The sequence below is a fragment of the Pinus tabuliformis genome, chromosome 6 (assembly GCF_031772625.1).
Source record: "Pinus tabuliformis cultivar Carrire ecotype Pingquan chromosome 6, CPIR1, whole genome shotgun sequence".
In the NCBI taxonomy this organism is placed as follows: Eukaryota; Viridiplantae; Streptophyta; class Pinopsida; order Pinales; family Pinaceae; genus Pinus; species Pinus tabuliformis.
The window spans coordinates 718,253,749-718,278,725 of NC_142292.1; the positions used below are offsets into that span (position 1 = coordinate 718,253,749).

At 35.6% G+C, this 24,977-nt stretch overlaps 1 pseudogene; it reads left to right on the forward strand.

Moving 5' to 3' along the window:
- Window positions 1-787: 787 nt before the first annotated feature.
- LOC149260689 (helicase-like transcription factor CHR28 pseudogene) lies at window positions 788-21,124 on the forward strand (annotated as a pseudogene).
- Window positions 21,125-24,977: the final 3,853 nt, after the last annotated feature.

Consider the following 24,977-nt stretch of genomic DNA (forward strand, 5'->3'; position numbering starts at 1 on the left):
CTGCGGATGAAGTGCTGACACCAGTCGTCACCCTAGCGGCCCAATGCGCTGAAGGAGTCTAGTTTAATTGGGTGCTCTATCTCTGTGGTGAGTTCCCCGTGAACTACTGCGAGGCACAGGATCTCAACAAGACCTTCCAATATGCACAGCTCTCACTGTCCATTGTGTTCATAGCCTGGGAGCTACCAGAAGACAGTCAATTCCCCTTGTTCATGCCCGACCTTCCAGAAGTAGCAACGTACATTTCGTTGTGGGTGACCAAGGATGCTCAACACATCAAGGATAGCAAGATATTCTAGATCTTGATGGAAATGAACATACGCATGGCTATCAATTCCAAACCGTGATTATCGCCTACTATGTTTGCCAAACTATAGGATTACGTGGAGTTCAAGGCAGACTTTTAGCACGTATCAATTAGGGCACGGAAGGACCCTAAGCAGACGTGGCATGTGACCTGCCTTACATGGCAATGGACGACACGATTGACGCAGTTCTTGATCGCTGGCTGGCAGAGTGGTGCACTCTCTCAGACTTGGCGATGGGGACGAGCAAGTTCACCACATGGCACAAAAAGGAGGAGGCCAAGCTCAAGATGGTGTAGCTAGTTGAGAAGAGGAAGAAGGAGGTCACTGACAAGGCCTAGGCAGAGCACGATGCTCCCCAGTAGGCAAAAAAGTGGATAGGAAAAATAGAGTGGGGCTCTGACAAAGGTGCGAGGTCGCCTTCGCCCGAAACAGAGGAAGAAATGTACAAGTGAATAGAGCAGCAAGGAGTGGACCCGAAGATGGCATTGTACCACATCAAACATCTGAGAGAGCAAGAAAAAGTTGGGTTGCAAAAGAAATCGAAGGCCAGTAAGACATCGCTAGACCCAATCACCCTAACAGAGGAAGATTTGAATGACATTGGAGACATGGTGCGGGATGTCACCGTGGAGGTACTGCATCAATTCGAGCAACAACAACAACAACTATTGGGGTCCATCCATATGGGTCTACATGAGCTGCAAATTCACACATCAAAAGATAGCATAGTGTCCACTAGCCTCGCTATCGGTACTTTAGAAGCTACCAAGATGCTGTGTGTGAAGGTCCCCTGAGCGATAGTGCTTCTCGATGGAGCATTGACCATAGAAAATGAAGCTGACAAGCCCACTATTAGTGCCATCAAGGAAGTGGGGTTGAAGTTGGCAACACTTCCTGGTGAGGCGCTCCACCTACTATAGGATGGAGTGATTGTGTAGCTGAGGGCCTGCGAATAGCACGCTGTGCAGGTGATCAGTGAACAACAGATTAATAATGTGTAGCCGAACCTACAACAAGACTCTACCATCACCACCGTGACCAAGGTAACTGACCAAAGAAAGCACATAGTTCAGGTCATGGACGAGGCATGCTGAATGGTCTCGGAGTTGGCCATTCCCAAGGGAAAATCATTCGAGGTGCACATTTGCAAGCTTGCTATAGGGGTGTGCGATGCTCACATAGAGCTGGCTAAGGGTTAGATGGATTTGAACCTACAGATTGTAGATTTACAGTTGAAGGCCCAGCCTTTAGCTCCATCAGAAGTAAAGGAGTAGCACGCAACCGCTATCACAGAGGCAATAGTGGTGGTAGATAGTGCAGTAGCAGACTGCACATGGCTTTTTGAACAGTCGTTCGAGGTCCTGATGAGCTTGCAAGAGGATCCTAATGTACAACAACTGGAAATAGAGGTGTGATAGCTGCAAAAATGCTATGATGAATTAAAAGGTACAATGTGAACCTTCACTCTCAAACAAAGACTGGCAAAGCTGCAAGAGGCCAAAACATTGAAGGAACAGGTTGATGAAATGCAACACAAAGAGGCAGTGTTGAAGGCACGATTAAAGCCCTGGTTGGACAAAGGTTATTCGGTCATGACCTCCATTGAAGGAAGGATTGCTAATCTACAAGCGATTTAGTAGAAGCTTCAGGCTAATAGTTCAAGACCAGCGACATAGTAGTTTGTTGAAGAAGTGAAGCAGGCAGCCGCACAGTGACATAGTAGAGTGACTCGAGGGCGAGTCACCATGTTTTTGTTGGGGGTCTATTGGGAACAGGTTTCCCCAAGGATAGTTTTGGGGCTAAAAGCCCATGTTTTGGGACAATTTTGTAATAAAGTTGTAAAGTCTCCACATTTTGTGGTCGCAGAACGTGAAGGTGTAAAGAGTCATAAAGGGTTGTCCACCCTTATTTTGTAAAGTGTAAAGTCCGTTGTAAAGATCCACCCATGGTCCACAAACCATGGGATTGTATAAAAAGGAGTTAAGTAACATCTAGGTAGTTAGAGGAGTTGAGAAGAAGAAGTGAAGTAGAGTAGAGAAGTCTAAGTGTTCTTGGGTCTTAGCATAGGTAGAGGCTCTATAGATGAGTGTTCAGAGGCCTAGGGTGGAAGTTTGTAGCTGAGTGCACAAACCCCTGTAGCTGTGTGTGCAGGGCGGATAGAGTTTGCATTAAACTGAAAGATATAAATAAAGAGAAGTATTTGCAACTACTATGTATTTAATTCCTGTTAATGCATTTGATTATATTATGTTTTGGGTTTAATTTACATTGTTTATTTGATGCACGAATATATGTGATTGTATTAGTTAATTCAACACAAGTAAGGATACTAGTTTACACAATGCTAATTGTGATTGATTAGTAAGATAAGTAAATACTTGGGATAACTCAAGAACCTATACAATACAATGTCATAGCTGCGTGAAAGTACCTGGACCATGGGTCAGGGCTCCGTGAAATTCAATCGTACACCTTCGCGGACGTACTGAAGGGTGGAATAAGGGGCATATTGACAGAGCCCTAAGCCCTAAGGACCTATGCAAAAGTAGGGACAGAGGGAATAAACTGACATCACGACCATCTCAAGGTGTGAAAACTTGGTTCCAGCATCCCCCCATACTGCTTCGGGTGAGACTTTGGTTCGCGCTCCACAGGCTGATGCCGAAAGGGCTATTAGTGTAGTGATTTTTTTGGCTAACTAACGTTGAACCTAGGTCAGGGCCCACGAAAGCAAAAAAGGCCTAGTGACTTTGAAATTGTGTAGTTCAACCAGGCAAGGGTCAAGCTTGATCATTGAGACTACATAGTGAGTAGCTCAGGCTAGACTGAGGGAAATTTTTGCACAGTCCTCATTGAGGGGAAAATTTGTGCAATGCCCACTGAGGGACAAAAATGCATAGTTCAAGTAGGAAATGGCTACTGTGGGATGGAGTCCTATGAGGAAAAACTACATAAATTCAAGAGGCAAGGGGGACTAGGCAGTTGAGAGGCTTGAGGGACATAACTGTGTAGTTTTGGGAGGTAGTGAGCTTCAACTAGGGGAAGGGTACTGGAGGAAGCATCTATGAAATTTTGGAGGAAAAGGGAGGTTTTTCTTTCTATGTATTACATAGTTCTAGTAGGCGAGGAAAAATGTTTGGGTTTGTAGATGTGAAGTGCACAATTTAGGAAGGTTGGAGGAGGCTAGGTTGCTAGGAATCCTCTGGAATTTGGCCAAGTGTGGGATCAGTGGAACCGATGTGAATAGTGATAGAACTTGACTATAACCATACACCTGGATACGTAGTGATACAACATATATAATCCAGAACATATCAAACATACTTCACTTAATTTATCAACCTTTGTGGCAACTTACGACAAGTGTGGCCACGTCAATAGACTTTGTAAGGATAATGGTGACACTTTTGTAATGGTGCGAGAAAATTTGGAAATGAGTGTGAAACATGTATATATGATGAGAACAACTCACCTTCATAAAGGTTGCCCGTTGAAGAAAAAAAAAACTCCCCTTTGCATGACAAGAAATAATTCCCATGCCTGAAGATGACACTTGCTATATAAACATAAAAGAGTGAATGACACCTGATATTTGAGAAGGGGACTTGAAATAATCAACTCATCAATAAGTGAATAAGGAATGAATGATCATCGTATCCATAGTAGGCTGTAAAATTTGAGCTTAGGCCAAAAATTTGGACGGTGTTACAACCACTACAATGCTTATTGACACATTAGTAGAATCCAACTTCTCTATTTTAGTTAATTATTTCGTGCAGAGCCTTGGGTCTTCGAGGAGAATTGATTCATCATGCAGATTACTTTGGACTTCCACTTACCCCCTGACTAGGAATGGTCCCCACTATACCTTATCAGTTTAACACAACATGTGTTGATTTAGCAATATCACGGTGTTCCAAATTGGGAAATGCAGTGTAGCTCGCGAGCTTAAGATTTTCAAAGAATAAGTTTTCATCTTTGGTGTTTCTCTGTTTCCAGTAGGCATCAAAAGTACCACACTGAAGTCACACAGGAACATAGACATTACTCCGCTACTGGCGAGCTTGGATAGTACCCCAACGGGGTTTCTTGCTTCACCTCTTTGTGCAGGAAGCCTTTCTCTTCTTTTGCCTTTATTTGTTTAATTCATGAGAACTATGCATTGGCACTTATTTATTTTGGGATGGAAGAGGGATCACGACTTATTGAGAGAAAAAGAGGTTGTTCCTTCGGAGAAGTATATAAAGACCTCTAATTTAGGTTTGCTCATTTATATTTTTTCCATTCTCCTTATATACTAGTTGGATAAGCATGAAGAAAAGGACACAAGAACTGACTATAGGCATGAGGATTCCTGGACAGAAATAGGTTCATGGTTGAACCAAAATTCTCCTTATGGACGGATCGTATTTTTTGTCAGAACTTCATCAACCAAAAGCCAAAGCCAACACAAAGAAAACAGACAGATGTCTAGCCAAATGCCGAAATGTCACAAGACTCTTTATAGTTCAGCCACACACATACTAAGAATCTGAAATAGGTCTAGGGACAACACTTATTCACATGATGAAAACAAAGGCGAAACTCAACAAGACAGAAAACAAGACGAAAAGAAAGAAAACACACAACAAGGAAACATATCCAGAAGATAAGAGAACAAAATGACAAAATAAAACATGATGTAGAACCAGAATAAAAAAACAAGGATAGAGTACATGGAATGAGTGTAGAATGTGCACAAGAAAGGGAAAACTAGGATGCATCTACTACTACTCCTAACCTAACAACTAGAAGGTCAGGGTCGCGTATAATGAAATTTCCATTGAAACCACCGTAGTTGTTTTTGACCTGCATCCACAAAGATATGAACAATTAAAATAAATATAAAGTGATGTGCAACATAAAATATAAAAAATTGAAAAACTTGCATAAGAAAAGGAAGGTCCTGTGGGAGGAAAGGCATGTCGCAACCACTACTTTCATCCAATTCACATACTTACCTTTTCAATGAATCCCAATTTTCAACAAATCTCATAAGCTTCTTGTGGATGTGTCTTCATCTACACTTAGCCCCTTAGAAAGCATGAGGAAATATTGAAACTTGTTGTTTTCTCTAGAGAATGCTAGGTAAGTTTATTTCATCCATTCAATAATTGGATCGTAAAATTCATAAAGACCCTCTTGAAAACCCTTAAATCTTGGAAAAGATAAATTTTAAATTAGAGGAGCGGAAAAATATATCTAATCATACTTGACAGTCATGTTAAGATAGTGAGGACTTGCCATAACCATCAACAAATTTTGAAGAGCCTCGCCTGCTTGACAAAAAATATGAATGGAGAGATGTTGAACAATGAAGATCAAGTGGTGTGAAACAACTATCATTGGGTGTATTGATGGGAAAATGATAAGTTGAATGTCAATCACAAAAGATATAGAAATTATTAGATGAGATGATTGAAGGATCAGATTCAAAGTTTGCAATAAATAGAAAAAAATCGATTTGAACAGTCTCGTGAATTCTCTAAATAATCGAACCAAGTTCCTTGCGAGCCAAATATGACATACCATTTTCCTACTACTCATGACAAATTGTACAAGCATCGTAGTCATCAAAAGAGTTTAAAAAGGATGTCAAGACTACAAATACAAGAGGCCAGCTGGGACATGGTTAACGGAGAATATATTAATTCATGAGACAAATTATGCATTAATTATCACTCAAGAGGATTTCTGGTGTGATGAGAGGAAAAATTTCCAACATCAAATTCACAAGAAGACCTAGGCACTGACCATTAAGGGATAAATTCGATAAGTATTATTCCTTCAGGAAAAGATAGTACTTGGAATGATCAAATTCACAATTCCATGACTCTATGAGAGATGCATATTCCCAACTCTAGTTTTATGTGAGAGATTTACATGAATATGAATGAACTATAATAGGTTCTTGAATTTGGTTAGAAGTAAAATCTTAAAAATTTGAAAGGTCACACCTGGAATACCAAACATTTTCACAACGAAATTTAGATCGAGAGAAACCATGCAGAGAGACATATTGTGTGAGAGAAACCATATTTGACTTAGTTCGGGGAGCTTACCAGAGTTGATAGATCCTGACATAACCATCAATAGTAGTTGAAGTGCCTCGACTCCTTGGTAGGTCTCGTAACTTCCTAGGATTGTAGAATCACATTTTGAAGCTTGGACCAAATTATGCATGGTTTGAGAATAGTTTCTATTGTTGGTTTCATTAAGACCACTGCTCATTAGATAATAGCCATCTTTGACACAAATTTTACCATATTTTTCTACTTCAACAGCCAGATTGCGCAAGTTGAAAGACACTTTTGATCACAAATTCAAAGATAAATGAATTGGTGAGATCTCATGAGAAAGATGATTTGAAGGGTTGTCTTCATGCAAGAGAAGATATCATGAGGGATGGGAAGGGTACTCTAGGATTTGACTATTTTCAATCTCATCATGGATAACCTCACTGCCTTGTGATAACCTATCGAATGAAGAAACTGAAGAGCATGGAGTATCACCGTCGTAGGTAGATGCATTGCAAATGGTAGGACACAAGGTATAGTGAGGTGCAGAGGAAGTTTTGATATGAGCATCTTATTTGATAGAACCAGATTCTAGATTTAAATTAAAATCTTCATGAGAAACCAAAAGTTCACATGATGTGCTTGGGCATTCATCATGGCATGCAGAAATAGAGTCATTGTCATTAGAATGATTATTTATCAAGGCTAGGGGTTGATTGAAAGAATTAATTGCATTGGATTGTCTACCAATATTAGCAGATTGAGAATCATCCAATAGTGGAAACACAATATATTCACATGGAATATTATGAAAAAGAAAGGAAAGATTGAAAGCATCTTCACCTTTCTACTCCTCCACCCGTGTAATATGATTGCTTTGTACCTGATCACGATTTGAGCCAGTAGCTTGAAAATCAAGAGGATGTGAAGAGCCAACTGGTCGAATAGATTAATCAAGTGGGTCATGGTACAAAGTGTCAGGATGTGTAGATGATAGAGGATAACAAAAATCCAGATTAGGTTTGAGACTAGAGTTGTAAACAGTGACGTCATATTGTGGGATGGAGGAGTGAGTCTTCATCTTAGGTTTCATAAGCCATTTTGAAATTTCCTCTATTGAATTTGAATCATGAAAAGAGGAAGAAGAATGAGAAGATGGACTTACAATTTGATTTGTAGATTTCCTAGTTTTGCAACCATCGCAAGGAGGCACTTGCATCAGGACTGGAAAGGGAGGATGATAAAAAAAAGGGGGTAGTAAGCTCCTCCTATGCAATTTGAGGTGCTCATGATTCATAAGACTTGGGGAAGCAGAAAAATTAGGAGGTTCAGGTTCACCATATGAAGAGACAAGAACCAAGAGCTCAAACTCTTGTTTCAACAAATCCCAGTTCAGACGTTTTTAAGAATTTCATAACACAGGTGAAGGAATTGATCAGAAAAATCCTCAATTGATTCATCAGGCTTCAATCTTAAAAGATTGATTCTTCAACAAACATCTTGGTAGCTATACTTATCGAAGGCTTTATGAAGTTTCTTGGCAAGCTGTTCAAATGAATGGATAGAAGAAAATGGCAATGTATGACACCAACGATTAACAAGACCTTCGAATTTGAGGGTGATTAATATAGCCATAAAATCTATTACAAGAAAAAAGGAGATTGGTGAGGGTCGAAAATGTCACCATAAGCTCATTGGTGATGCTCAAAAGAGCATCTGTCACCAAAAAGTGAACTTCACCAAAGGTGGCATCGCGAAAAGTATAGGTGTTGTGGTGACATTCAAGGTCCATCACCAATAATGATTTATAATGAGGGATAATTATCATCACCATTTCATATGAGAAATGGTGACCAACCTTAGCCTCCATCATCAAAAAATTGAGCGTCATTGAAGGTGGCATCACCAAAAGTAAAGTTGTTGTGGTCACATTCAAAGTCCGTCATGAATAATGATGGATAATGATCGTCACCATTTCATATGAACAACGATGATTTATTGTGATGGGCCTTTATGGTCATCAGTATTGATGCATATATATGGTGATGTTCATTAACCATCACCATTTCATATGAACAACAATGATTTATGGTGATGAACTTTTCATGGATGTCAATATTGATGCATATGCCATCACCATTTCATGTTTTGGTGAGGGTCGAAAAATGTCACCATAATCTCATTGGTGATGGTCAAAAGAGCCTCTGTCACCAAAAATTGATCATCACTACTTCATATGAATATCAGGGCATGATGGAATCGAACCACCAACCTCCTTCTTATAAAGCAAGTGCTCTTCCATTCAGATAGCACCCTTTAAATAATTATAATTTAAAAATATGAACCTTGAAACTTCATAAATTGTAAATTCTACAACTTTCAATAAATTATAAAACTTTGTAATGTTTTGGAAAATATTTTACTAAACAAGAAAAGTAGCATCAAAGTTGTAGGTCCCTTCCTAATGGTTATGAACATTATGAAAAGTGGGTGGAGGGTAATATAGTTACGTATACGATACTCAATATGTTGTTGAATACTAAATTATAAGTGAAACTTTGAAGACATTTATAGCCTGTAAATGACCTATAATTATCAAATCTAAAAATATGCAATTACACCAAAGATTGATTTCTCACCTTGTGAATCATGTAAATCTATTGTGACAACATAAAAGTTTTCCTGTAAAAGACGGATTTGCATGCCAAAAAATAAAAAACAATGAGTAAATGTGATGCAATTATGAGTAATGAGATACATGCTTAAATCCTACTCACTGTGGGGTCTAGAAAATTAATTGGGAGTGCTTCTCATTATGAATTAATTCAATATGTCAAAATATAATGATCAATAAAAATGATCCTCAAATGTAAACCCTAAATAGAGGTTAAAATTGCAAGAAAAAATTTTGGCTAATATTTGTTACACCAACAAAATATCCAAGGAGCATTTAGACACTTCCAAATCCACACCAAGCACGAGTATCCAAAGATGCAATCGCATGGACATAAAGAAAGCACTCCCTACCCTTTCAATGATAACTATGTCCTCCCACAAGTACTTCAACTAGAAAATGGATGTGAAGACATTATCAACATGTCACTCCAGTGAAGGAGAGAGCTAAGCCTTTTAGACGAAAACATAGGCCTACAAATCATAATCTAGCTCCAATTATATAAAGTGAACTACATAGGAAGTTAGAGGAAAACATAATTATTCCCACATGTATTCATCATGAGTAATAATTTAGGGCCAGAAAAATTATTCACTAGACAAGGAGAGCTATGCAAAATTCAATAAGCTAATGATAATAAGGACACTTACAGAAAAATATATCCAGATAATGAAACCCTCTTACTATGTGTACTGATGTGTAGTGTGGGTACCAAATTCGACAATCATATTATTTATGATTTTGCTTAGAAAAAGATAGAAATATGCTTTAATATTAACACTATTAAAATCCAAGTGAAGGATGAAGGACAAGAAATGACTAAGGAGAACGCATAATGCCCCATAAGTAGAAGAAGAAAAGGATGTAGTGAATAAATTTGAAGAAAATAGGAGAGAAGGAATAGAAGAAATAGGAGGGATTTCAAGAAGAGGTGGGGACCAGGTGACCTAGGTCATTCCAGAACTAGGAAAAGTACTTTTGCTTTGCAAAAGATGTCCAAGATGAAGCTTGAAAAGTTCTCTTTGGAATTAGGCAAGAAGTTTTCAAAATTTAATGGTAACAAGAAGTTTTCAAAATTTAATGGTAAATGATCAATCTATGGAGTACATTAAAGATTGGATTTGATGTTTGGGGCATGGAAAAACAACAACATCTGAGGGAAAATGTGATTAAACAACAAAAAACAATCTGAAGAAAAAAACATGCAATTGGACAAGGTATTGGAAAAGTTAGCCTGAACAAACTGAGTGTTTTGATTTACAATACCAAGGTAATGAAATAAAATTTAGACTGGAGATGAGGAAAAAATCCTTAAGCTAGTGGAAAGGAACCATAGCCTCAACCAATGGGTATATTCCCTTAGAGAAGTTTGGGTTTGAGCCAAGAGGTTAATCCTATAATTTTGGAATTTTGGGTTGCAGTTAACCCAACTTCCTATCTAGGATTTCTGTATAAATAAATAAAATTATTTCTTTTATCTTTTAAAAAGAAATTTTGTGACAAAATATGCTACTTTACTTGGCTCCTTTTGTAAAGTGACCATTGATGAGTGATATTTTAAACCAATTAGATTAGGAGCTTGTAATGAATACATGGCCCTGGGTCTTGGCATCTAGGATCTACTAGGGAAAAGATAATCATAATGAATTTATTTGTTCACCACAAGAGAAGATCTGTGCATGGACCAGTGATGGAAAATATCCATCCTTGGAGGGGATTTCTCATACACCAGAGGTGAGAGAGCCCAAAGAGTGAATGTCATTTTTATCAATACATATCCAATGATTGTTACAATAGGTTCATGAATAATTGTATTATATTGTATCTCTTCATCAAATAGTCACATCGTCTCTCTATTAATAGCTATTAAAGAATGTTATTATTATTTATTCAATTGTGATTGTCCTATTCATAATTACCAAAATGATACATAATATCTTGACACAATGTTTTTCCTTATGCTTCTATTTTTTTAGCAAAGAAACTATAAAATATGAAATCCTATACTTCTCATTGCTTCCAATAATGGACTTCAAATTTCTACTTTCCTTGGTGAGACATGTGAGAAATATACATGGCATATGATATCAAAATAACCTATAAATTTTGTATATCCTACATTTAAACCTGCCTAACTAATTATTATGCTCTGACTTATCCAAAAGCCTCACTGCACATGCATCAAAATAACCTTAAGTGACACCCTAATGAAAAATAATTCCCTAACTCATATTTGTAATAATAATAAATACCTTTTTACCAACAAGAAACCATTATCCTATAATTGAAGCCTAACTAATCTTTACAAGAAAGAGAGGGCAATGTATTATCAGCTCAAATTTCCATATCATTGCATGATTAGTCTACAAAATATATCTTCTCAAAAGGGGCATGTTAAAGGGAGTTTGTATATCTGTTAAGTACATCACTTAAAATTCAACATAGATCAAACTGAAAAGAGAAAAAAATAGATAGGAAAAGAGTTGGTATACACAAAATTGTGAATGAAAAAATTGTCCTTCTAAACTTCTAGTAGTGTATGGTGACATCCAACATGTAGCCCATGTAGTAAAGACTGACAGTTTATAATTTCTTTTCAGATTAATAAAGTTAAAATATTATATAAATCTTAGTAGATGGTTATAAATCTTATAAATTGATAAAGTTCAGCTTATAGGTTTCTAGTTTGCAATGTAAGATGCATACTCAAGTTGTTAATGGCATACACATGCCATCTACAAGGTTCCAATTTGTCCAACACCTAGATCCATATCATATTCTTTGAGGCAATCTCACTTTTAAAATACATGAGAAAGGCATACGAATTAAGATTTTCATAGACCCATGTGATTTCAATAACATCAAAAAATAATCATCTATGGTTCAGAATCAGTTCGTTGTGGACATTAGGGACAAAATTTTGTGTTCTCTTCTTTGTTGTTATCATTTCCACCTATAGTGGGAATTAGAATAAGTGGTTGGGTATGATCCATACAAGCCTAACTATCCAAAGGGTTGAAATTTGCAAGCCTAAAACTCTAGAAAGTACACACTGAATAAATTCTAACATGACACATTAAATCTAGATTCAATATAGAAGCATGAGCAAACACTTACCATCATCCTATTTTGTGCCTAAGTTCATCCATGTATACATTGAATATTTTTTTCATAATAACGAAAGTTATTTAAAATTGAGAACAAAAAGGAAACAATTGTTTGAATAATAGTTTCAGATCATATATGATATGTTTCACATTGTAGGATATTGGTGTTGGTCATGTGACATTATAAATAGAGATAACTTCTCATAAATGTTGGCATACCTAAGTGCTCAAATACACGAGTGAAAAACACCACATGATAACATTACTCAATTAAGGAAGAAAATCAAGAAATTTATGAATAAAATACCTATATTCCCCATGAGATCTCTACTTACGCATTAGTAGTTACAAGTTTTGAACTGCCCTAGTCTCACAATATGCGGATTGAATCGGAACTATGACACTTAGATGTGACCACCTTTTTTCCCTTTTGAGTTGAATGGGTAGGCTATATGGTAGATGCCACACTAGCAACCTTCTTTGCTTCCTTTTCTCTCCTATCTCTTCTTTCCATTTGTTGACTAGATATTTCCTTTATATTATACGTCTTCTGCAATGGGGATACAAAAAAATTGGTTTCATTTTGTTCAGATATATTACACTCCCTTCCAAGTGTAGGTGTATAACTACTAGAGCTTGGAGACTGAAATTCACCTTCCTCTTCTGAGTGATGCAAACAATTGAACGCTATTTGAGAAGTTCATATATTATAATCATTCCATTCCAATGAGTCTAGGCCTTCCAGTCCTTAGTAAGTCAGTCTCAGAAGGAAAGTCCTTCAAGTATTCACTTTCTAATGGTGTTTTACCTTTTGATAAAGAAACCACCTCTCCGACAACTTTCAATGCTAGTGGCAGTAGGTGATTTACCTTGACTTTATTGTCAAATATTATAGATCTAGCGTCATCTATTTTTTGTTGCATAGTATCAGAGCATTGAAAATAAATCTTTTTGAAAATGGAAAACTATCTTATTGCTGAAACTTTACTTAAAGGCATCTTGAACACTGATATCCTACTACATATATAAATGTAAAATACCTTGGTCAACCATCTAGTTGGAGTTTGAAGAGACTAGAAGTGACTAAACATATCATTTGACTACTTTGAAACATGGAGAAGTCAAACTAGTGATGTATGCTAGGAAGTGAAGGATGAACCTTTCTAGAGGAATTTTGGTTGATACAAAGATGAAATATGGTAATTCACACATTCCCTAATATGTTGATCAATCCAGCAATTTAGAAAAATGGAACCTCTTGTTAAAAGTTCCTAAAATGATCATGTTTTGGCTATATTATCAAGGAGAATGTGTCATTGATTTAGTGTTTCCTTATTATCTTACATCCATTCTTCCTAGACTCCAATTCCTTCTCATTTTTCATTATTATATATGGAAACATGCATATGCTATAAGCTGTTAGAATACATAAATTATCTTTCAAATTGCTTTGATTTATCTCATGTAAAATCACATAAAAGAATTGGATCGAATATATCCTTTCTTTTCCTTCTAGGAATTCATTTATGGTTCAAACCATCCTTCATCTTTTGCCCTCGTACCTGGGTGAAGGGTTGGTTGTACCTCCCCTCACCCCCTCTGGGTCATAGATATAGTGACATTATAGAAATGATTTTGATTTGTTCTGCACTTCGTCAAAACAATCCAATAGTAAATTATCTGTTTTTATTTAGTAAAGTCAATTAGCAACATCCCCACTCATCCAAGTTGGTTGCATCCATGTTTGTCAAATTATTTGTTTAAAATTATTTTCGAGGGGATCCTTAATTGTGAAATTATTTCAATGGACCTCATACTCTCACTTTGGTTTTGTCATGTTAATTTTTCTACGCTCACCCCCTTGGTTATTGTTTTGTCTAATGATATATAGAAAGATTCCTCTTTACAAAATTATAAATTCTTGAGCATTTTTCATATGGGATTAGATCCCCATGCACACCACCTTATCAAGTGGGCAGGGGATAGTATTTCAAGAAGCATCAAGGTTGATATTAAGAGTGTAGTAATTTACAAATTTTCCAATGTTTTTATAATCTAGCATGGAGAAACACTGAATTGAAAAAGTTTGATATATCCTCCAATCTTGATAAAGATATATATCATTAGAGGGCATGGGTGGGTGAATTTTATGCCCCCATATACCTATTTAGTTGCTCCTTTCTTTCCATTACATTCTCTCTAATGTTCCATTATGATATTCTAATTAGTGCCATAGATCCTATTCCTCAAAGTTTTGTTTTCCAAATAAAGCCTCATGGGGAAGCACCAGGGTGGTTCGCCACCTCTATGGGTGGTACCTAGTGGAAACATGTCAACCTATAATTATGGTGTTTGATCTAGTAAGGGATTTGAGTGAAGCATACACTATAGGAAAACACCACAAGGGATTGACCTCAAGACCTCCTACATGAAGCTCAATCCTCAAAATACTTAACCACTTGAGATAGCCTATTGGGCTAGCTATTATTCAATCTTATCATATTGATCCCATTAATATTTTATCTTCAGTTTCAACTATTTCTGCATCAGACTAGCCAATATCACCACCTCTTTTTAATATTTTTTCTTCTTCCCAAGGAAAACCTTTTAGAAATCCATGAGTACTTTGTCATGATCCATGGATAGAATGGGGTAAACCATTAGAACCAATTAGAACTAATTATGGTGCTTAACCCTTAGGGAACTGAGAGTTGATGCTTTAACCTTCCAACTCTAAAATGACTCACATTTTCATGCAAGACCACTTGAAACTACCCTTCGGCTTATGCCAATATCACCACTTATTTCCTAGCAATGTAGTTTTCATACTTGTTAGTCCTTTTCAACTTGAGTTGGCCTTCCCTAGCCATATTTTGGATTCCATTTCAAGTCCATAAAATGTGTTTCTCCTTGGCTGTAGTTATTCCAATTAATATACAAGATTTTTCCTACTTCTTGTTTATCAATATATTACATCTAATATGATTATTAAGGATGTCGCATGACTCTTAGCTAGAAAACAAAAAGTACGAAATGTTAATTTCTTCTTCACATATGTCATTTTAGAATTGTTGTAAAATATGAAAATGAACATGAATATTCCTTCAGAGGTATATCTTTTATGTTGGGTGATTGTGAAAAGTAGTGCAATAATATTCCAAGCACTTCTAAACATGGAGAAATTAGTTTACTGGAAGAGGGTACTTTTCCAGTATGTGTTTCTCAGATTCTCAATGCAAAATCTCCATTGAATGGTCAATATTTGGATAGTAATCCTTTTGCACCAATAAGTTCAAGGACTGGTGACACTTTTTAGATAATATCACCATTTGAGTGGTAGTTGTAATTAAAAGAAGAAATATTACAGAAACTAGAGAGAGTTGAGTGTGAGTTTGAAAGGGTGGAGAAGGAACTTGGATGTTTGAATTTTGAAATTCAAATAGAGAATTGTCATTCTAGTTTTGTTGGTGTTTTTGTATATTTCTCAAAGGAATCATTCAAGGAAATAGATGAAAAAAAAATTGAAGCATTTAACTCGAAGTATTAAAGTGCATTCTTCAGTGTACATAAATAAAGATAGAATTATGGTACCTTCATTGGCATCAAAGTTAGTTGAAGTGGGCATTAGAAATCAATGCTTCACAGGGCTTCCATTTCAAGCGAAAGAAAAGGAATAGGAGACAACAAACTTGTCATGTGGACTGATGGAAGACAAATTACTGAAATATAGGATTGTGGTGTTAACAACATGGCTTCTAATTTGGGAGATGAGGTTATGGAAAGCCAATTAGTAATAGTTGAAGATTCAAGTTCACATTCTTCTATCAAAAATAACTCTAAGAAAACTTTTCATTTGAGTTCTAAAGTGCACAGTTCATTATTGTTTAACTCAATTCCTTTCCCTACAATTATTTGTGGTGGCACTTGGTTATTGTCTTCTAAAGTTTGATAGATGTCACTATGGAAACAAAATGTTGTGGTGCATCAAAAGAGATAGAAAGAAAACAGAAGAAATATTTTTGAATGGAAGCATTTTCTAAACTTGAAGTAGCAAATGCATTCTCTTAAATTTAGAATTTTCAGGGAATGGTGGGAAGAAGAAAAACTCATCTTATCTACTAAGAAAGGTTGTGGAAAGCACCATTAAATTGATGGATTTTTTGATAGTGTGCATTTGCCGTCTTATCAATTCCAATCTTAATTACTTGATATGTTTTCAATTGAAATACACCAGAAGCAAGATTTCCACTAATTTAAATTTTATGTTGTAAAGGTTTATCACCAAACACTTATTTTCTAATAAAGTAATGTTGTGTTTGTCAGTATATTTGTAATATATTCTTTGCGAGTATTTGGAAAACAAAAAATAGCATAATGGGAAATATTATTTAAAGTGGAACGGGAAAGTAGTCACAATTGAATATTCTTTCTTTGTGTCAATGAAATCAATCAATGAAATCCAAAGAGTTCAAATATACACTGTGCCTTCTTCATTATTCCATTCTCTTTTGTGATTTGAGGGATATTCATATGCTACTCGTGTTTGGGAATGACCCTAGATTTTATGACACAAAAAAATTATAGAAAACAAATGGGGATAGAAATTGAAAACCTTCATTATTCTTCATTATTATTTTATTACAAACTTGTAGGTGGTTGATAGTTGATAGTTGTCTCTCACTAAGATAATTAGCTAACATATGTGCTAATGAACCACTATTTAGTTTTTAGTATAGTTTCTTATCACTACATTTGGAAGGATTTTAAGAATTTGGTTCAACACAACTAATCACAAGAATATTATGCCCTAGTATGAGTAGTGGGTACCTTTGTCAAACACTAAATATTCATTAGTGGAGATTGGTCTTTCTAAGGAATGATTGGTCCTACCCTTGAAGGTTCCGACATTGACTTGATTCCTGTCTAATTTCAGTCTGTCATACATTGCCTAAGCAACTTTTGATTTTATGCTTCAAATAAGTCAATCATAATTTATACTATATATGCCTGACATGATGCGTGTATAGATTGATCTAGAACAGGGCATGCTTTTCATAGAAAATTAATATTAGAACATCAACAGTCAAATTATGAATTTTGATCTTTTGAAATTATCCTATAGTATTCTGTAGCAACTCTTATAGTTTTTTTTTTTTTAGCATTTCATTGAGATTTCATACTGAATAATTAACTTACTTCAATGTTATCATTAACACATTGAGTGGAAGTAGGTGATTTACCTTAACTTTCAACAAATTCTGTCATCTAATTCCCACAATAGTTTGGATACGATTTTCTTCTAGCAAGCAAGATCTAATCACCCAAGAAGGAGGTTATTATATTTTTCTTAGGCTCCAAAAATAAAATTTAAAATTTGGTCCTAAGAATTTTTACCTACAACATTGAAATTTGAAATTGCAAATTTTTGAAAGGTCGACTCCAAGGTGATTAGGGTATGTAAGTCCCTCATAGAAGCATCCACAACCACTATAAAAAGAAACTCATCATCTCTCCAAAAGACATAATTGACAAGAAATTTTTTTCTCCGAATTTCCAAGACCTAGGGCAAAGTACGAAATAGAAGAAAGAGGTCAATATTTTTGTGATTTTGGGTTTCATTTTTATGATTTTTTGTGTGTGGAGATTCAATGGAGAAGAGGATGAATTTATGCTAAGCCTAAGGTAAATTTCCATGTTTTTCTTAGGCTTTCATCTATTTCATTTTAGGAAAACATAGAAGCCAAATTTTGGCCCTTTGTAAGGCTAATCCAAGGAAGGTTACAAGCTTTTCCAAGGTCTACTACACACACATTTCAGGACTGTTGACTAAGGATCTGTTTGGAAATTCTTTGGTACTATTCGCTGAAGTATTTAAGGCTCGGCCCTAAGGGTTATTTTGTGTCTCATTTGAGACACAAGACCAGCCTTTGTCTAAAATTATTTCAGCCCTAGAACAAGAGGGAATTTAGATCTTTGAGGCATAAACCTTGATTAATTTTGTGGCTAAACTTGTCTACATTATTTGCTGGAAAAAATCACATTATTTGTTCCTCGTACTTCTTCCTAAGGCCCATATTGGTCCATATATGGAAGATCACTGTGACATAAATGTGGGATTTGATCTCATAGTACTCCTACATCCTTGAGACTGAGCATCAATTGAACTAAGACCATAGTAAGACTCTCTCAATTGTCATTTCAAGGATTGATCGAGTATTATTTCATTGCAAAGTTTGAGGATTGTTCTAAAGGATTTTTGAAATATTATTAGCACGAGATTATTATGAGATATTATGGGTGATATAGGACCTCTGATGGAATTAGACATGGACGTTAATGAATTCTTTCAAATCTTGGCAGAGCCCCCAATTTTGCCTAGCCAAGAAAAAGTTACGCAAGAAGATATTAATGACAAACAATGGCTAAGAATTGGCACGCCTTCAATGGGTTTCGACTCACTCAACTTCCATATCAATTATAATCCCTATTTGCACAAAGAGAATAGTGTCCAAGGGACTGATTATATTGTTCTATCTGAAATGCTAAATATCTTCCTATCAGAGAGATTGAATCCAAATTTTTTATGGCTTTGTTTTGGCATTAGACTGGATTCTCTAAACAAACATGGGAAATAATATTGTCACATGTTTCCACTGTGAATTATTGAATTCTTAGAGGAATCATAAAAATTCTAGTTTTATTGATGATGATATTCCTATGGTAAATAAGAACTTAAGTGCAAACAATATCAAGGAACCTATTTCGGGGACAAAGTTTCCAAGTTTCAGTTGCAAGGGAGTAGGTAGACCTCACTCATACAAACAACAATGATGAAGATGTCAAAGTCACCCTTAACGAATTTGGACACACTTCTAAACCAGATAGTGTGAATGTTGATGCTCCTAGAAAGCTTCTTGCCTAGGATAAACCATCAAATAAAAAACTTTGTAAAGAAAGGTTTGTGGAAGATACCACTGGAAAGCTCTAACCTTTCAGATTGGTATTCTCAAAAAATGAACACCAATGCTAATGAAAGAAGATTAGTTGGGTTGAAATTACAGGGGTCATCTGAAACTGCATTGGGAGGAAAAGTTACATAAATGAAGCAGAATACAGGGAATTCTTACCAGAATTCAGATTTTAGTGTTGAGTAGAAACAAATGTCAAGGAGGAGTGAATGCACCGCAATTTTTAATAGAAGCTACAAACTAGGTAGGAGAGGATGTGTGCAAGTATTGAACACAATCCACAAATCAAGGAGTGGAACTGTAGGAGTTTTCCTTTTACCTGGAAATATAGTTCACTAAATATCGATGAGGAAGTGGTTGAAAAACCTAACTTGAATGGTAGTACAAACTGGAATGGTGATTCAGATACACAAGACAAGATTGATTACAAAAATAAAAGAAGGCACTTTCCTTCTACTCTAGGTTGTGAAAGATCCTTAAATGCAGCTGGTCTACATGTGGCATCTTGGAAAAAGGATGATGAAGCAGTGACATTCAGAGAAGTATTGTAGTACCAAGATCTCCCAATAGTCGACGCTACCCCTAATTATGGTCTTTTGTCAGTACATTTACTAAAGAACTAGAGGATTGCATTGGATTGGATGGTTCTACAAGAGACAACCAACATGCACTGTGCTAGTGGTATTCTTATAGATGATCAAGGGATTTGGAAGACTGTCTTAGTAATTACTTTAATTTTAAGGAGAGGCATCCTAACATATCTCTTCAGGAAGATTAAAATAAAGTAAAGGTTGAAATATCTGCTATAAATCTAGATGAAGACGATGCAGTATCGACATGTTTGAAATTAAAGACATCAAATAATGATGCAAATGATATTGCTTTGGAGGAATGCATTAAGGGGAAATAAAACACATTTTCTGTGAAGAAAGGTAGACCATATACCGGTACTTTGGTTGTGTGTCCAACAAGTTTTCTTAAGAAATGGGCACAGGAAATCTGTGACAAGGTTACCACAAAAGCCAATCTATCTATCTTGGTCTATCATGGAAGCAACATGATAAAGGACATCGATGAGTTGGAAAAGCATGACATTTCTCTGACTACTTATCCAATCATAAGTATGGAAGTTCCATAGCAAGATCTTGGAGATGATTATGAAGAAGTTGAAAGAAACCTTGATTATTCTAGTCTAATTGACTCATTTATTCTTAAAAATAAAAAGTAGATGTTAGAGACTCTTAAGAAGACAAAAATTCTAGGAAGAAAATGGCTCCTCAAGTGAACATGTTCCTCTCTCTTGCAAGAATGGGTTAGTTTTGGGTGGTTCTAGATGAAGCTCAGAGTATTAAGAATCATAGAACCCAAGTTGGTAGAGCATGTTGGGGTTTACGAGCTAAACAAAGGTGGTGTCTCTCTGGGACACCAATTCATAATTCTATTGATGATCTTTTCAACTACTTTATATTTCCTAAATATGATCAATGTTGTTTATAAGTTTCCAATTTCTAGAAATCCAATTTCAGGATACTAGAGGCTCCAAGCTGACTTGAAGGCAATAATTGTTTGGTGCACAAAAGGTACTACCATTGATGGGGAGCCTATTATTATATTACCTCCTAAAATAGTTATGTTGCAAAAGGTTTAGTTCTCTGCAAAAGAACATGATTTTTATCACTTTCTTGAAGCTTATTTACAAGATCAATTCAAGGTCTACACTGCTGCAGGAACTATGAAAAAGAACTATGTGAATATATTATTGATGTTATTATGCTTTCGTAAAGAATGTGATAATATTCTTCTTCTTAAAAGTTTCTTATCCATTTCTATTTGTATATATTTAGTATAAGCATCAAGGATGCTACCCATGGAAAAACAAGTTGATTTGATAAATTATTTGGAAGGTTCATTAACTCTTTGTGGACTTTGTAATGATGCCCTTGAAGAAGTCATTGTCACCAAATGCAGTCATATATTTTGTAATCAGTTCATATTATATCACCTTACTTAGTCAGATGATAACAATTTCCTAATCAAGGTTGTAAAAGGCATCTGAAGGACAATTCTATGTTTTCACTAACTTCCTTAAAGCATTGCACTTTGATGATATTGTCAATTATGAGACCTCTGACGGTTTAGAAGGGGTCATTGAATTGGCTTTGAAATTTGATAATCCAGAGTTTCATTCTTAAAATATCAAAGTTACAACATAAACTCTCAAATCCCTCCCTAAGTTATGTACAGGGTGCCTCTAGCAACAATTATGTCAATAATATCAATAAATATTTAGCTGAAATGTCTGATAGTGGTAATAGTGATCAACAGGCATAGCCAAGTCTAAAGAAGTAGATTAAAGCCTTAGTTTTCACCCAGTGGCTGTGTATGTTGGATTTTCTTGAGGTTCCACTAAAAAAATCATGCATACAATATAGAAGGTTGGATGGAACTATGTATGTAATGACACAGGATAAAGTTGTGAATGATTTCAAGATGCTCCCTAGGTAATTATTATGATAATGTCCCTAAAATTTGCAAGTATTGGTCTCAACATGGTTGTTGCGTGTCATGTTCTTCTGCTTGATATTTGGTGGAATCCAACAACTGAAGATCAAACTATTGATAAAGCACATCAAATTAAAGTATTTAAGTACTCTAGGAAGAAAAGCGATAAATGTTTGCATCAAAATTTGGGGAGGACAAAGCTGGTGGTCATCAAACACACCTTGCACAAGAGGACTTGAGATATCTATTTATGGTTTTAGGACATTGGTCTTAGTGATTGAGGAGTTACATAAAAAGAAGCAAAGCTAAGATACTGTATTGGTTGAGATAGTTTTGGGATTTCATGGGAGAAAGTTGTACTGGAAGTGGATTTTTGAGCTTTGGGAAAAGTTGCATTACACTGATCCTCTAGAAGGTTGCTCGAAGGTGCTTAGTACAAGACTTGTTCTTATGATAACAATTCTTTCCTCGTCTACTAGACGACTTCCTGCAAAATAACTTGGAAGTGGTATCATGGACTGTTACAGTATCTTACTGTGGCCTTCTACTATCCGAATTGATCTTTTTCCTATAGGAGTTCAGTGGGCCTTGCATTTTGTGAGAAAGAGTGAGTAGATCGCAAAGGATTTTCTTTTTTCACTCCTTGCAATCCTAAAAAATATAAGTAATTTTTATTTATGAACTATACATTTTTTTAAGTAATTTCTAAAATAATTTAAGGTATTTCATTGATCGAAAAATAGAGAATCAATAAATAGAATAGGATCTCACTAATGGTGACATCACCTTCTGGCTCTGGATCATATTTTCTATTCGCTTGTGACTGAGTGAGGTGTGGAGGATTCTCACAACTTCTCTAGTAGTTGCAATGTTGGACTTCTAAGCATCTAGGCCTCTCATTTGGGCTTTCTGCTCCTGCTCATTTATTATGATAAATGGCCTCTCAAACTCATCAAATTCCAAACACCATCCTTGCAAACAATAAAATAAATGCAACACAAAGATTAAAGCGTAAACATACAAGCATTAAAGTGTAAACATCAAGCGTGGATGCAAAATAAAAACATTGGCTTTTGAACCAACGACCTGAGGTGTGTGTACTCCTTTCTGTGTGGAAGACTGGAAAGGTGTAAATGCAGTGAAGTAAAAAATAGAACATATCTTCGACACCATCAATGTACTGAATATCCAATAGTGGGGTTCAATATCGAGTCTACTACTGGTAAAACCCTAACTCACAATGCTCCTAAATATCATTTTGGATCCCACCCTCTAAAAAGCCAACAGATACTAACATAAACAAATATTGGGGTTGAGAGGGATTTTATAAATAAAAATTAATGATTAATGTTTTCAAATAAGATAAAAAATTTCCTACTAAAAAGAAATGTATACACTATTTTATTTTATTTTCATTTAAGTGTATTTGAGAAAAACTTGTTGTTTTTTAAATAGTTTCATGTATATTTGGTTTATTTATGATAATAATAATAATCTAATTTTAAGATTACCTATTTTATGTAATTATTTTGTTGTTGAAGTTAATGGAGGTAAACATATTGTACTTTTGAAATTTGAATGTGAGACCTGTTTAGAAGGAAACACACGCTTTTAACTAGAGTTGTATTGAAAACATTTAAATGTAGAAAGGAAACATATGCCCTTGACTTGGTTTTATTGAAAACATTTAAGTGTTATTGTGTATTAGGTAGGTGGAAAGAAAAGAGAGTATATAGTAAGTGGATTTAATAGTTAAAAGCAAGTGTTACTTTATTAAAAGTCATATGACAAATTTGGAAGGAGTAGGGTATGTAATCTTCTTTAAATCAAATATATTCAAATTTTTGTGTGAATGAGGTTGTAAGACCCTATGTTTTTATCTTGATATAATAGAGACCTCTCCTAGTCACTTGCATTGATTAGGTTGTGACATAGGGAACCAATGAATGCACACGGTGTCCACAGATCATACACAAATTCTATTTTCCCTAGGACTTTTAACTCCAAAATGAGTTAAATCTTCAATAGTGAATGGTTAAGGCCCCTTTAATGGTCTCAAGTGGAATGATTTATAGACTAACCACAGTCTATAGTAGACCCCTCTTTAAACCTTGGCTATTTTTGGATTTATGACATAAAATTTATATCGGCGCTATTTCATTATTATAAATCCTTTATAAGGGAAATACAATAAAACATGCATAATCATACCCTTTTCTGATTTCCTGATATGTGATCATATAACTTTCCGGAATACATAGGGAACACCGGAAAATAAAGGAAAAAACCCCACTTTACCCTTGGGCTGGATCTCAAATGTTATAAACTGCATATATAGATCATCGAGTCTGTCTCTTGGTCCATCGTCTTTCTGCTATGCTCTCCATTCTCTGATCTCTGAAACACCGATGCCCCGCTCTCCGATATTCGATTGGCGCTTATCACTATCAGCGTATCAAAGTATTGCTTATCAACATTCCTCCATCCTTTGATCTTAGCCTCTTCAATTTTCGATCATCGATTAGAGCACGACCATTGATTAGGTTCGTGATCCAATGGCTGATGTCTTTTCCCAATCACCAAACTAGCCGACAGTTCTCCACCATTAATCTACACTTAGTAGATCCAATGCTCCATGATATTTTCAAGTGGACAAATACCACGAAGAATACCCGCCCGATGAGGTGGTTTTCTCTCTCCACCTGAGTGCTACATGTTGAATAATGTATGAAATCAAAGAAAATGGGAAATTACCATTTACGGTTTTTCCTCTACCCGAAATCCACTTTGGTTTATAAATCTGCCAATGCGATGTTAACTCCTCTACTCCTTAATATGATCCTAGCCATTGATCATATTGATCCAACGGCTACTACGCAACAATACTTCACTTCTCGCCCATCTCTTTACTTGTGTTTTAAAGCAATTTCTTCAAGGTTTTCTCTATGGTTTTCGGGTTTCTTCAAAGGTTCTTGGCTCTTTGTTATTCTGCCATTCTCTCCCTCTCGAGCTTAACTTTGCAATCTCCTTTGATCTCTATCTGCATACATACATATTTATACAGAATTCAAATTCACACATAAATTATCATTCAACACTCGAACCACACATTTATATAGTTTGGAATCAAATAACTCGATATACATATATGGATTAAGGATTACATATCAAGTTACTCTATCTCTCTGGCCTGATTCTTCTAATTATTGGCCTCCATTCCAATTCTTCTTGTAGGCTTACATCACTCCAAATATTTAGCCTTTTTCTAACCTATCCAACCTATATAATCCCTTGAACTATCTAAAATATTACAATCTATACAAGAATGGATTCCTGAACCAATTTAGTTCAGATCCAACAAT